This window comes from Cydia fagiglandana, chromosome 3 (assembly GCF_963556715.1).
Source record: "Cydia fagiglandana chromosome 3, ilCydFagi1.1, whole genome shotgun sequence".
Classification (NCBI taxonomy): Eukaryota; Metazoa; Arthropoda; class Insecta; order Lepidoptera; family Tortricidae; genus Cydia; species Cydia fagiglandana.
Window position 1 is genome coordinate 1922705 of NC_085934.1, and position 14283 is coordinate 1936987.

The 14283-nt window shown below is 37.7% G+C and overlaps 1 protein-coding gene across 4 annotated transcripts in view; it reads right to left on the reverse strand.

The window, feature by feature from the left end:
* The window catches only part of LOC134679845 (uncharacterized), a 151992-nt gene extending 139083 nt beyond the window's left edge, over window positions 1-12909 (reverse strand). For 3 of the 4 annotated variants that reach the window (XR_010100402.1, XM_063538748.1, XM_063538747.1), the window contains exon 1: window positions 12879-12909. The gene's annotated coding sequence lies outside the window, so the exon portion shown is untranslated. The remainder of the gene's footprint in view (window positions 1-12878) is intronic. The other variant, XM_063538749.1, reaches the window with a different exon arrangement.
* Window positions 12910-14283: the final 1374 nt, after the last annotated feature.

Below are 14283 nucleotides of genomic sequence, written 5' to 3' on the forward strand. Positions count from 1 at the left end.
AAGTCCTCATCGCGATAATTCCCAGACGCATTCCTTTAATTCCTCTATAAATCATAATTATCTCCACATCTGTATCTGTGGACAGTGAAACCAATAAAAGGGAAAGGTTTGCGGCGACACGAGAATTCATCAGACGCCTACGATGTATAATAATCTTTAACAAAAAACGAACCGACTTCGTAAGACAGTCTAACATGTTATCTTTTTATGGTCTTCATTGACAGCAGTTGCACTTCAATCAGTGGAACTTTTAAGAGTAAGTAAATGTTTTTATGACCATGTCCTACTGCTGGGTTTGGGTTGGCCTCCCCTCGACCCTAAAGCCGCCTCCAGACTATGTGCGTGAATCGCGGCGCGACGTCGCGGAGCGAACATATCGCGAAGTTGATGTATGACTCCACACTCGCACACTTCACGGCGATTTCGCAGTTTGGTTTGCGGCAAGATGGCGGAAAAGCATCAGCTGATCGAGTTTAACTGTTAGTTATCTATGGCATCATACGTGATTTAGCTGTTTTTCCATTTTGATTTCTTGTGAAACCGTAAAATATAGCTGCTTAATGTAATATAATCATAATATAATTACTATTTATCTGGCCACAGAAGAGCCATAATAGTGTGTAATGTGGAGTCTTGCAAGTTCGCGCTTCGCGTCTCCTTTGACGCGGGCCGAAATACCGACAAAAAACGGAGAACAAGGCGCGAAGACGTGAACAATCTGCGAAATCGACGCCACACTTGCGTTCGCGGCTTCGCCCGCGATTCACGCGCATAGTCTGGAGGAGGCTTAACGTGTGTATTATGCTACCGATTCGGGTAGAATTCGTCCAAGTCAGTCCAAGTCGTCCCGCTATCTCTTCGTCGGCCTGCACCTTGGCACAGAATAAATAATAGTACTAGGTACAGAAGACTCACTCTCTAACAAAACGCGTCTGTTACGATCTGGACAGATATGGCCGCTAGGTGGCGACAGCGCCACGTGCGGCTTATGGATAGCCAACAAAATTGGTCTGGAACGGATGTACTTTTAGCTACCTGTAGCAAAGCGATGAAATCGCGGAGTGAGCCACGCCTGACCCCGGCCTGCACCATCTATGGTATTCCGTGGATCCCACCCATTTTGGCCCACCTTTCTGAGTGCATCCGGCAGATATGTCCAGCCCAGCCCCAGTTTAGCTTAGCGGTCTTGACATCTACATCTATAAAAATCCAAATCAATATATTTGAAGAGATTTCTCCAGGATACCTTCATTAGATTCTGAAGGCCACTATCCCAACATGGAATAACCGAATAACTGCCTGTTTATTGCCAGATAATGATTTTCAATATTTAGATAGTGGTAGCCCTTTAACCAAGGGCCCAACGTTTTCTGTTCTCTTTCACGACGCAGCAACTAGTATCATTTCTCTCTCCTCGCTCTTTTAAAATGCCGTTTGTCAAAAAAGGACAACCATACTGTTGACAAGGTGGACTTCAAATCAAGTGTTGCCTTTCTTGATGCGCCCAGGCTGTGTATGTGTGCGTAAAAGCGTATATGTGTGCTCTTTTAGGGATGTCAAAAGTCGATTTTAATCATGTTATATATCGATAAACGCTACACAGCGGAACGAAATAGCGATTAATTGAAGCTTCAATATCTTCGTTAAACATAAACATAATTGAAATGCTAATGGATAATGAATATATTATAATATAACAATATAATTCAATTATTGCGGAACACCTATTTTAGGAGGTATTTATGTATTTTAATTAAATATCTGAACTTTCCCTTGGTTCCCTGCTGGGGCGTGACTATAAAATTGTGATCTGATAACCACAATAAAGAATAAAAGCGTTTTTGGTCATTTTAGGTATCGTTAAGCCTTTGAAGTAAAATTAAAATTGCAAGAAATGTCGATAGTTTATCGATATGACTTTATCGACATGGCTACAGCAACGTGGGCCTCATTGTTAATCGTACACTAAACAAAAGTGGCAACAGTGACAGCTCGCTGAGACACCGTCTTTATATATTATAAGTCTATGCCTTTAACATGGTGTTTGTGTTGTTCATTAATTAATTAGTAAGTAACTGGTATTTTGTAACTATTCGCTACGATTATGTATTCGATGTTACAGTTTAATTTAATCAATCATAAATTTAACGCAACAAACTGATTTCACGCCAACTTATTTCGCTATACATTCAAGATAATTATATAAACTACATTACACAGCCATCATAGCTATATAATTTATAACTTAAGTTATAATTATTTATAACCAAATGACTTTCATCATCGTATTAGATTGCTCATGAATTCTTGATATTATTGTAATAATTAATGTAATTATTGGATGATCTCAGCAGGTTAGCGTTGCATCATAGTGCGTTGACTTCAACCAAATAACAGGTGTGTATCATGACTATTATATATTTGAAGATTACAGGAATTACGTCGTGAGAATCGGTACTATATGGTGTTTTTGGGACCATTGTACCTACCTTCATAAAATAGGTAACAGCATTTCAAAAATGAGATTATGTGAGCTTTTTATCATTAATTTTGTTTTCAGATTATTGTCATTTGAGTTAAACCAAGGGTTATCTATTTTTTCCCATACTGTTTTATGTCATAATGTACTGGTATTGTTTGCCCGCACTTTTCAGAAATGCCAATAATACAAACCTAACCCATCTATAAGATAACCTTACAAAATGCTGAAAATTTACCATCATGATGGAACCGGTAAATTGTCGTATGATTTAAAAAAAAACCGGGCAAGTGCGAGTTGGACTCGCGCACGAAGGGCTCCGTACCATAATGCAAAAAAAAACAAAAAAAAAAGCAAAAAAAGAAACGGTCACCCATCCAAGTACTGACCACTCCTGACGTTGCTTAACTTTGGTCAAAAATCACGTTTGTTGTATGGGAGCCCCATTCAAATCTTTATTTTATTCTGTTATTAGTTTTTGTTGTTATAGCGGCAACATTAATACATCATCTGTGAAAATTTCAACTGTCTAGCTATCACGGTTCGTGAGATACAGCCCGGTGACAGACAGACGGACGGACGGACGGATGGACGGACGGACGGACGGACGGACAGCGAAGTCTTAGTAATAGGGTCCCGTTTTACCCTTTGGGTACAAAACCCTAAAAATATGTCAAATTATGGGGCACCTTCTATCATATCATATATGTATGTATGGCACACCACACCTAATCGCAAACTAGCTAAATGACACACACCCGCCAGTTTCCCGGGTTGCCTCACCGGACGTTGCAACTGCAACTGCAGTGTACTGCAACTCGATATGTGGCGGAAAGTGCGCAACACATGACTGACAGATTGTAATGAATGGCCTGGCGACTTAGGGCCTGATTCGGATTTTGAAATCTAGACATCTATTAGACATCTTTTAGACATCACCAAGATACGATAACGATATGTTTAAGATCGACCCTGTAATTTGACATTTGCGCGATTTTAAGGATACTCTTGAACGATTCTCACAGGATATGACTTAGAGATCCAATTCACATCTAATAGATATCTTACTCTATCTAACGCTACGTCTTACGTAGGCGAACAACGCGCGAACGCGGCGCGGCGCGGCGCGGCGAAATCAATCCTTTGATGCCCATAGAAGTGTCCTACGTAAGCGATCTCGTTGCGAACGCGGTGAGGCGCGATTTGCACGCGAATGTCAGGCGGCGCGGCGCGGCGCGGCGCGGCGGCGGCCGCTTTCGCCGCGCCGCGCCGCGCCGCGTTCGCGCATTGTTCGCCTACGTAAGACGTAGCGTAACGTAAAAGTGACATTGGTTCCCCGAATTGCGCTGCAAAAGAAAACTAGTTGATATCAAAACTATAACGTATCTAGAATGGATCTAATAATACGTGTCGTTTCTTGTGAATATCTTGATGTTCTAATACGCCAGTTAGGTTTTTACTTGTGTTTCCTTGTAATTGTGAGTTGCGTTGTGTAAGAAAAAATGGCAACAAAATAATGGGAGGTCTGTGAATAAATACTTATTACCTTTTAATGTAACATGTTCCATGTAACATTTTTATCAAATATAATATCAACCCCAAAATCCCATATTTATATAATAGGCAGTATTTCCTTTATTTTTAGGGTTCGGTACCGAAAAGGGTAAAAACGGGACCCACTACTAAGACCCCACAGTCCACTGTCCGTCTGTCCATCTGTCTGTCACCAGGCTGTACCTGTCATGAATCGTGAACCGTGAGCTGCTATAACAACAAATACTAAAAAGTACGGAACCCTAGTCCGACTCGCAATTGTCAGGTTTTTTTCTATTTTCCTTCACCGTCTAAAAAATAATAACCACATGTAAAACTCATATCATTATTTGAAAACAAGCTTATCAACGTTCATTACAAATTTTAAAATAAACAACATAATTATACAAATAGAGTATAATCGTTGTTAAACAATGGGTAATACTAGTTATATATAATGGGAACTCGGTAATTGTTCTGAATGTGACATTACACGTAAAGCTGACGGCGTAACTAGTCTTGTGAGAATGTTGTTACAATTACTGTAAATAATTATATGGATTATGGGGTTGGTTTTAATTGTTAGACTTATTTGACTGTTTTTACTAGCCTAATGAAAAATACGAGTACCTACGCTTATTTAATTGGTCAGCTTTGTAGCCTATATGTATATCTTGATTAGGGCATGCAATATCGGACAGTTTTCAATACCGGTATTGAAATTCGATATTGGCACTCAATACCGGAATTGAAGATGACCATTATTTTAAATTTTTTTTGGATAAAATATTATATAAAATATACGTTTTTTGAGCATTCATTTCCTGACCTATATGTTAAACGCTCAATGAAAACAATTTGTTTTTCATATTTTGTCACACATTTACAATTTGCTAAAATAATCTATGCATTTTATGTACTAACGGCCGTCTACTTATACATGAAACTAAACGATTCTAATAGGTAGGTATACCAGAATTACGATACTACAATTCCGGTATTAAAATATCGTATGTCCGGGTATTATGTCCTAACCAGAGAGCATTTTAATAGATACTCGTGTTTTTTTTTTAAACAGATTCGATAATTATGTACATACATAACTTTTCTGGCAATTTTTCAAATTAGTGATGATATTTTATTCAGTTTTAAGCTATGTTCGCGAGGTTTAAGGACAAGTGGCGAGGGAAAGATCACACGTAATACAAAAAGTAATTAAGATTATGAAAAACAACCTTCTACTATATTAGCTTTAATTATGAGTTAACGTATGCGCGAAATGCAAGTCATTTCAGTATTATACCACACAATACACATCGAGCATTTATACCAATAATTGAGAAGATAATTAAAATGAACTCAAGTGTAATCCCTTATAAAAGAAATCGATTACTCACTGCAGCAACGATTAAAACAACACAAAGAAACTTCAAATCAAAAGTATCTTTAAACTCGTATGAATAAAGATCAATTTCGCTCGGAGATAAAAGAATCAGTGACGATGCAAGACTTAAACAAAACGCATATTCAAAACCATTATATCTAGAACTTTAAGGACGAAATGATCCAGGAAAGTTGGGAACAAATATCAATGAAACAAGTATAAGGAAGAGACCAAAGAATACTGGTTATGCTACAATATGCAATACATGATGAAAGTGTGAGGCCAATATTTAACCGATTAAATTGCAATCAAGTGTATGTTGTTGGCATGTTAGGTTTTGCCTGTTCTTTATGAATGAGTTTGAGCAACCGATAGTCATTTCGAATAAAAAACCAAGCAAGTGCGAGACTCGCGCACGAAGGGTTCCGTACCATTACGCACAAAAAGGCAAAAAATCACGTTTGTTGCATGGGATTTTGTTTTTAGTATTTGTTGTTTCTGTGAAAATTTCAACTACCTAGTTATCATGGTTCATGAGATACAGCATGGTGACAGACAGACGGCAGCGGAGTCTTAGTAAAAGGGTCCCATTTTTACCCTTTGGGTACGGAACCCTAAAAAGTAGTAGTTTTGATCCATGATGTGCAATTTAGTTGTGACTGACATTTTATATACTTTTTATGATGTAAGTTAATGTAGCGTTTTACATAACATTAGCAATGCATTTGTTTGTCATCATGAGATGACCGGTCGTTATTTTTTTATGGTTAATGTGAGATACTTTAGACAGTAATTACGATTTATTTCTTGTACTCAGCAGTACTAACAAATTTTGAATTAGGTTTGAGGAAGCTTTAGGTGTATAATTTGTTAATGGTCCAAGACCTAGATACGGAAATAGGTTTGCAATGTATAGAGCAACGAAATCGCTCTAGTTACTATCATTTTATTAATTAATTAATCCGGGCGCCTGGCAGCTGTTCAGCGGTGGGTGCGAGAGGTGTCAAATAAATTGAAGGTGTACAATTTATACAGCTATGAGTTTGGTGTGATATAATAGCTTAATTATGTATTTAATTCGAAAATAACATTGCCGGGCGTTTTAATTGGGGAAAAGTAGTGCCAGGCATAGGCGTACCCAGAGGTGACGTCCAAGATGGTTTTGTGTGCATGCGAAGCCGGGGCGGTTCGCTAGTTACTACTAAAACGAAGACTTTTAAAAACCCTTTGGGCGTTAGAAGGTATCTCGAGCAAAGCCACGGTACAGTCGCCATCAGATATATCGGAGCGGCCAAGGTGCTCACAAATATCTGAGCACGCCTCTTATTGTCAAGGCGTTAGAGTGCTTGTTCAGATACAGTGAACACCTTGGCCGCTCCGATATATCTGATGGCCACGGTACAGTTTAGTCCAGTATAGTCTAGCTAGCCGGTGGTCCGTCGTCGTTTTTGGCGCCGACAGCGCTCTTGAACAATGGACTGGTATCTGGCATCGGCATATTGTTGGCTAATGGCCGTTCGTGAGGCACTTATGCCATTAATTGTACGTGTCATTATGACAACAATGCAGAGTAAAAATAGTTTAAGATGATATAAAGGAAGAATCTAAATAGGACGGCTACGTGAAACAATTTTTTTCATGATGTAGTATCCGAAGCCAGCAGATGAATCGCCTGATAGTAAACAATTGAAGTCGCCAACGCCAAAGGAGCTGTAAGGGCGTGGGAGTACCTATATGCTCTTTTTTTGAAGGTTTGATGGTCGTGTCGGTTCAGAAGTACCGCGAGCGACAGTTCAATCCACATTTTTTTTGTTCATTCATTCCACAAAACTACTACCAAACCTGGATATACATATGTTTACTAAATATAATATTTATGTCAAGTTTCATGTTATTTTGGCTTGTCGTTTTAAAGTGAGAGCCTACACTGAGAGAATAGTACAACAAAAACACACTTAGAATTACAAAAATAAACTTAATCCGGGGACAAGGAGAGTTAACTAATAGGAACAAATTGACTTTTGCAATTTCTATTAGTTCTTGCAATTTCTATTATCTGTTTGTTGAAATTATATTTGGGATTACTGAGCTGTTTGTTTCTATAAATAAACTTTACAGAAATAGTGAAACGTCCATAATTATTACTAAAACTTCATTTTTTCCCCCAGTACAGAACTGTTTTTTAATTCCTGGTGATGATTTTTCTCTCAGTGTAACTTCGATTGTATAGGAGCGGCTTTTTTAGCGGTGGTTGGAAAGAATGTGCTATAATAAAACATAAAGTCAATATAATATTATAGATAAGATTGCCACAGATCTATATAGAGATAACATCCAATTCAACATTATTCAATTGAATTCGGTTTATATTGACCATAAAGTAATTAGGAAATGTTGTTACTTCACGCTACGTTTAATATACTTAGTCAATAAAACTGAATTACATCAAATATCGTGGGTCAAACCAAATCGTCTTAAGTGACTATGAAGTTGTATTAGAAAAACGACCAAAGGCTTCGTAAAGAAGTATTGCCCTTTTGTAAAAGCGAGTAACCCTTTCCAAAGAGTACGTGAGCCTAGTTTTATTGGGCTACATAAGTTTCTATTTTAAAATGTTGTCATACGATTTCGTGACGTGAATTTTGAAGACGTCAGCGATTTGGTACAGATAAAGACATATGTAACTTCGTATACGATGAATACAGTCTAAGAAAAAAACGTGCCCCGGAAATCAAGAAAATGTCATTCTCGGATAGATGGCGCACACACCTTTAGCCTATTCTCGGCTAGATGGCGTGACGACACCGTTTCATATTTAACAATTTTAACACATGGATATCAGTGAATGAACATGGGTCAAAATGATATACAAATAATAAATTCATTTATCCATATATATTCATTTTTTTGGTAATTTTATACGTGTTTATTTTGTGTTATATAGCCGTGTGTCGATAGATGGCAGTTAATTTACAGTGACTACAACATTTACTATGACAGGAGTATAGAGGGGTCTATACTATCTATTCTTTTTGGTAAAGATGATAGACGTCTTTACGAAAAATTAAACTTTTCAGCCTAAAACCAGGAATGAATTGGAACTGCCAATGAAGACCATAAAGATAAAGTAATCATTCGTTGATTACAATGATTACTTTGAAATTACTCGCTGAATACCATCTCTGTTTGGCCTATTTGACTTTTGACTGTAGTAATAATGCATTACGACACATATGCAAAAAATAGGAAATTCGTAACGAGTGGCGAAAAATTAAAAACACGACCGAAGTAGGAAATGCAAATCGGTTATTTTTTGTATGGTTATAATCGGTTTTTAACCGAAACCGCGATTATTTCCATACAAAAAATAACCGATTTGCATTCCCTAGACCGAAGGGAGTGTTTTAAATAGCACGAGTTCTAAATCACCTATTCGCACATGTATCGTACAACGTTTTACAGTGAAGTACATATTATTATACTAATTGCGGTTTAAACTGAATATTGTTAAATATTATAAAAATAGTAGGTACATTTAATACGTATGATAAATACTATACAAGGTAGTCGCGTGCTCCGAGCCGATACTAAGCTTATAACTTATAAATATGGCGAGAGATAGGGTTACAGAGTAATGTGCGCGGCAGGACAGGTGTGAGTGATCAATTAAAGGGGATCGATGGACCAGATTACGGCGGCGCGTGCGCCGGGCCGTGGTGCGAGGGACAGGCGAAAAGCGTTTCTAGGTTACGCGTGGAAATGGAGCAATTGCAACCGACCGATTGCAACAGAAATAAGTTTTAGGCAAAAATTTCATTTTTGGTACAAGCTTTTGTCGCTGACTGTACTTTTCTTACGACAGACAACTAATACTCATCGAGACAATTCTAAAAACCCCTATCACAATTAAGTTGCGTTGTTTCACCACAGAGTTTCTATGGCTACCTTCTTTTTTCATCATCAGGTCAGCTCGATGGTACCATAATATTGCATTGTCATCCGATTTATACATGTATGTAAAATTTCAGGTCAATCGGAAACCGGGAAGTGGATCAAATTTAACTTGCAAGATTTGATTACAGAACGACAACGGGACAGGTGAAACTAATATCGATCATAAAACGAAGTGTGCGAATTAAAAATGTATCTATCAACAACCTTGAAAAAACACAATGCTGCCGATGCACTACTGAATTGATGTCGCGATTGGAACGTTCAACTCCGTCACTCATTTTATCAAGGAGATTGACGATGACATCGCCAATTTCCATGAAGTGACACTTGCACTCGTGCAATTGTCAATTAAGTGTTTGTAGTAGGTACAGTTTTAACGCGCTTTTGTTTTTGTTTCTTATTTTCTCAAGCCGAATATTCTCGGATAGATTATTTAGGAAATACGGAAGTCTTTTTCTTAGAGTTCTGTCACCAAAACAGCTTAGTTCAGACATTTTGTGAAAAGCTCGGTTGCTCCGATATATCTGAAAGCGACTGTACCTAAAATATGTATAATGTGAAGTGAAACATTTTGCAAAAGAGGACTGGTTTCTAATTGGTAACAAATCAAGACTGTCTGACTGACTTTAAACATAAAAACATAACATAAACATAATTTATTCAAAAAACACGTATTTCATGGTTACATTCATACAAAACAAACGCTTAAAAATAGTGATAGTTTACATGTGCCTACATATATATATATATATATATATGTATGTATACTATATCTACATATATATGTATGTGTGCTATGTGCTGTGTACTTTAAAAAATATGTAAATACCACAAAATATATTTTTTTAAGCAAATCTCCCGTACCTTGCACCACACGCAATATATTCACGACTATTCCAATCATCCTATGCTTGAGTGGTACCAGATCGCTCCCGGCGATAAGTCCGCAACAAAAATAAACGGTCGGAAATGGATCTGCCATCTGTTGACATAGCCATTGCCTGTCACCTCTATCGATTGACACATCACAGTAAAATATTTTAGTAGCATTTTTATCTGATGACGACCACGCTAAAGTTTTTTTAATGATATCAGCATGTTTATAAGCTTTATTGATTGTTATGATGAAATAGAATGGAGAAAAGTACAATCATAATAAACTGCGTCTTCGAGCCATTTAGTAATGACATAATTTTTCAGTCAAAAATATTAATTTTTGTACAACTTTTTTATGATATTGGAGGCAAACGAGCAGACGAATCGCCTGATGGTAAGCGAATACTATCGCCTATGGACACCCGCAACACCATAGGAGTTGTAAGTGCGCTGCCGGCCTTTGAGATGGAAGTACGCTCTTTTGAAGGTTTGAAGGTCGTATTGGTCCGGAAATACAGCAGGTGACAGTTCATTCCACAGATTCGTTATGCGCTTCGGGAAGTTTTTGGAGAAACGCACAGTTGAGGACTGGCAGCCATCTTATGGCTCCTCTACACGATGGGCCAACGCCGGCCACTCCAAGGGACGCATTTATGCGTAAGAGGGAGCAAGTGATATTGCTATCTCATTCTACCGCATGGCTGCGTCCCTTATTGGAGTGGCTGGCATTGGCCCATCGTGTAGAGGAGCCATTAGTGGAAAACAAGAGAGAATACGGCCTATCTGATGGTAAGGGGTTACCGTCACGTTGATGTAGATTTGAAAGGGGATAGGATATATCACGCTCCCTTGTGGGATGCCAAAAGTTATATATTTTTGCGTGTGTATAAGTATAATAAGCAGAATAGTCCAATAGGCAACCAAAAAGTTAATTTATAGATATTTTTCTTAGTATTAATGAATTAGAAACAAACGTGATGTAGATCAGTGTTGACAACTCGGATTTTGAAAAAATGCTAGACTAATGTCTAGATTATGCCAAAATTATGACAAAGTTTTTGATATATGCTTAAAAAAATGCTAAAATGTCACCTGACATTAGACACTTAAAACAGTTAAAACACATACATTTTTCAAATTTGCCGCCTTTTTCTACTAGATCTGCTCAACGAACTTTATAATATGTAGTCCGTCGACGTCCATCCGTCCACAAAAGTCAAAATTCATATGAAAATATGAACCACATACGGCGATGGCGCATATTGTTGCTGCCAAGTTGGTGCAAACTTGGCTTAGACTAAATTATCCTAAAAAATATGCCAGATGCTAAATGAAAAATGTTGGTGCCAAAGCGAGGGAAAATATGCCAGATCAGAGCTGGCATCATTTATACCAAGTTGGCACCACTGATGTAGATATACCTACAAAGAGCGTTAATACCTAACAATACGCAACAGAGTCGGCCCGCGCGAACCATATTCGAAATCTTGTATTTAAACATTTTGAATAGGTACTTGTAGGGATGTGTTCCCCATATTTTAGACAACAAAGCAATTCCGTTCGACTCCTTTATTTCCATTTGCAATGACCTTACGCAATAAGTTTCACAAGACACATACGAGCTAAACAATAGAGGCGGTTCCCAGCACTTACGTTCCCTCTTAGTACGACAAAGTCTTAAGTAGTACTTAGCGCCTATAAAGTTAGAACCGTTGTCTGTTGAGGTAGGTATGGTCCCACGATACAGGTTGTACGTATGTGATCTAGATTGAATGTGAAATTGGCGATGGATGAGATGGGTCAGCAATTGGAGTGAAGAGTAATACAAGCAGTTGTGTAATTATTTTTAGTTTAAGATCCATATATTTTAATGTTAAAAAATACTCCAGTTACATGTAAAAAATCCGCAACGCAGGCTTTGTCCGGTGGCTGCAAATGCAAATCAGCAACATGCTTCGTCCCAAACATACCAAGGATGATATCCGCAGCAGGCTTCGTCATTATAAAATCTAAGTTAAACAATATAACCGCCACGAATCGTACATCGTACCTGGCTCAAATGTCCCCGTTGCGTTGTGTAAATTGATGTAGATGTGTGAGATTTTGCTAGTTTTTTGGACGGTTTAGGTATAATTTCAAAAAATAAGCAATAGAACAGCATCTAGAGAAATTATAACTGAATTCATTGCTAAATTCGCCATGCACTTTTATGAGTTAGATTATAAGTCCTTCAAACTCTGGTGTAGCGGGTGCCCATGGACGATGGTATTTGCTTACCATCAGACAGATCACTGTCTGCTCGTTTGCCTACTAGGTGTATAATATAAAAAAATCGAGGGTATTGAAAATTCCGAGAAGTAAACTTGAAGACAAAGTACGGGAGAAAGATAATTTGCTTGACTCTTAAGGTTACAGTCCATTTCCAACGACAGCTGCACTACTGTTTATTTTACTATGGAAATTGACAATAACACCGACGCGTTCGTACTAGTAGTGCAGCTGCGGTCAGAAATGGAATGTTACCCTTATAGCCTTGATTTTGGTGTAGTCGGTGTCGATACAAGAATGATGAAGAAGAATGATGATTTCAGAGTAGATTCAACTAGGAAATTTAAATCATATCCAGTTATGATAATTATTGCAATAACTAACCTCGTTGCTTCTCCCATGCGCGTGCGACTTGACACTCCAGGCACCGGCTCTGTAACAATACAAATAATAACTTAGACCTTCTTTGATTTTTTATTTATTTATTTGGGTGGTGGTGTGGTAGGGTGGGGACACATGCAATAAAGAAATAGTAGCAATAGTAAACTATTGTACAAAAATACATGTTAACAATGAGATACAATTAGTAAGTAGGTAAGTAGTACAAAGGCGAACTTATCCTTATGAGGAGTTCATTAACCAAAAAAATCAGTCATTGCTAGTTTCTGGGTCAAAAAATTATTAGGTAAGTGCAATTTTTAAAAATCCTAAACGATTGGGTATTCGTTATAGACCGGGAGATAGTTGGGAGATAGTGACACATTTTACTGGGTCATTTGTACCAGTATGGCGGTTCGTCAGGGGTCTAAGCACGTAATGAACGAAATAAAAATGATGGTCATAGCGCTGGTACCGGCGGCCCAATCGCGTGGTCGTTAGTCGAACGTGTCGGATAAAATACGAGTGTCGAACGATTTGTTCCACAAAAATCCTCGTATTTTTCGATAGTCCATAAAAAAGAAGTAGACGGTAGCGTAATGCCATACTTCTCCGTTGTGACTTACAGCCCGCCATATTGAGGCGAACACATTAATTAAAAATAAACAAGTCAATCATTTGTGCCAAGCTAATTTTTGCACAGGTGATCATCGTCGAGCAGCCATTCATGGACATCACCATGCCATACTTTTCGGATGGTTCCAAATGGCCGCCATACCGCCGCAAAGGAGTTAATTTTGTTTTTATTGCTAAACGATTTGTACCAGTATTGCATTTAAATTTTTGGAAAGTATTTGATAAAATGTGACCGTTATTATAATTGGCATACTTATAGTAGGGGGAAAAAGTGCTGCCATACTTGAAAAACTTATTTAATCGACACGTTTCAAAAATACGACTATGTATACGTAAAATAATTTTTTACAGCATGGCATCATCATATTCTGTTTGTTTGGATACAATTATACCTAAAAAAAAATATTTCAGATTATAACTACGGGGCGGACGACTGTGAGACTTAAGCCAAGACTTAAAACAAAAAACAATTTTTGACGATTTGTACCAGTATGGCATTTGGATTTTTGGAAATTATATGATGCAATGTGACCATTATTATATTTGCCATACTTCTAATAGGGAGAAAAAGGGGCACCATACTTGAAATAAAAAAAAAAATTGTACACATTTGCCACCTCCTACAGGTATGGCATTATGAGATTTCCATTTATGATCACACAGAAAGTCTTGAAAAAAAATTACAAGATGGTACAAATCGTTTAGCAAAAAAAAAAAAATTAACTCCCTTATGGGCGGTATGGCGGCCATTTGGAACCGTCCGAAGAGTATGGCA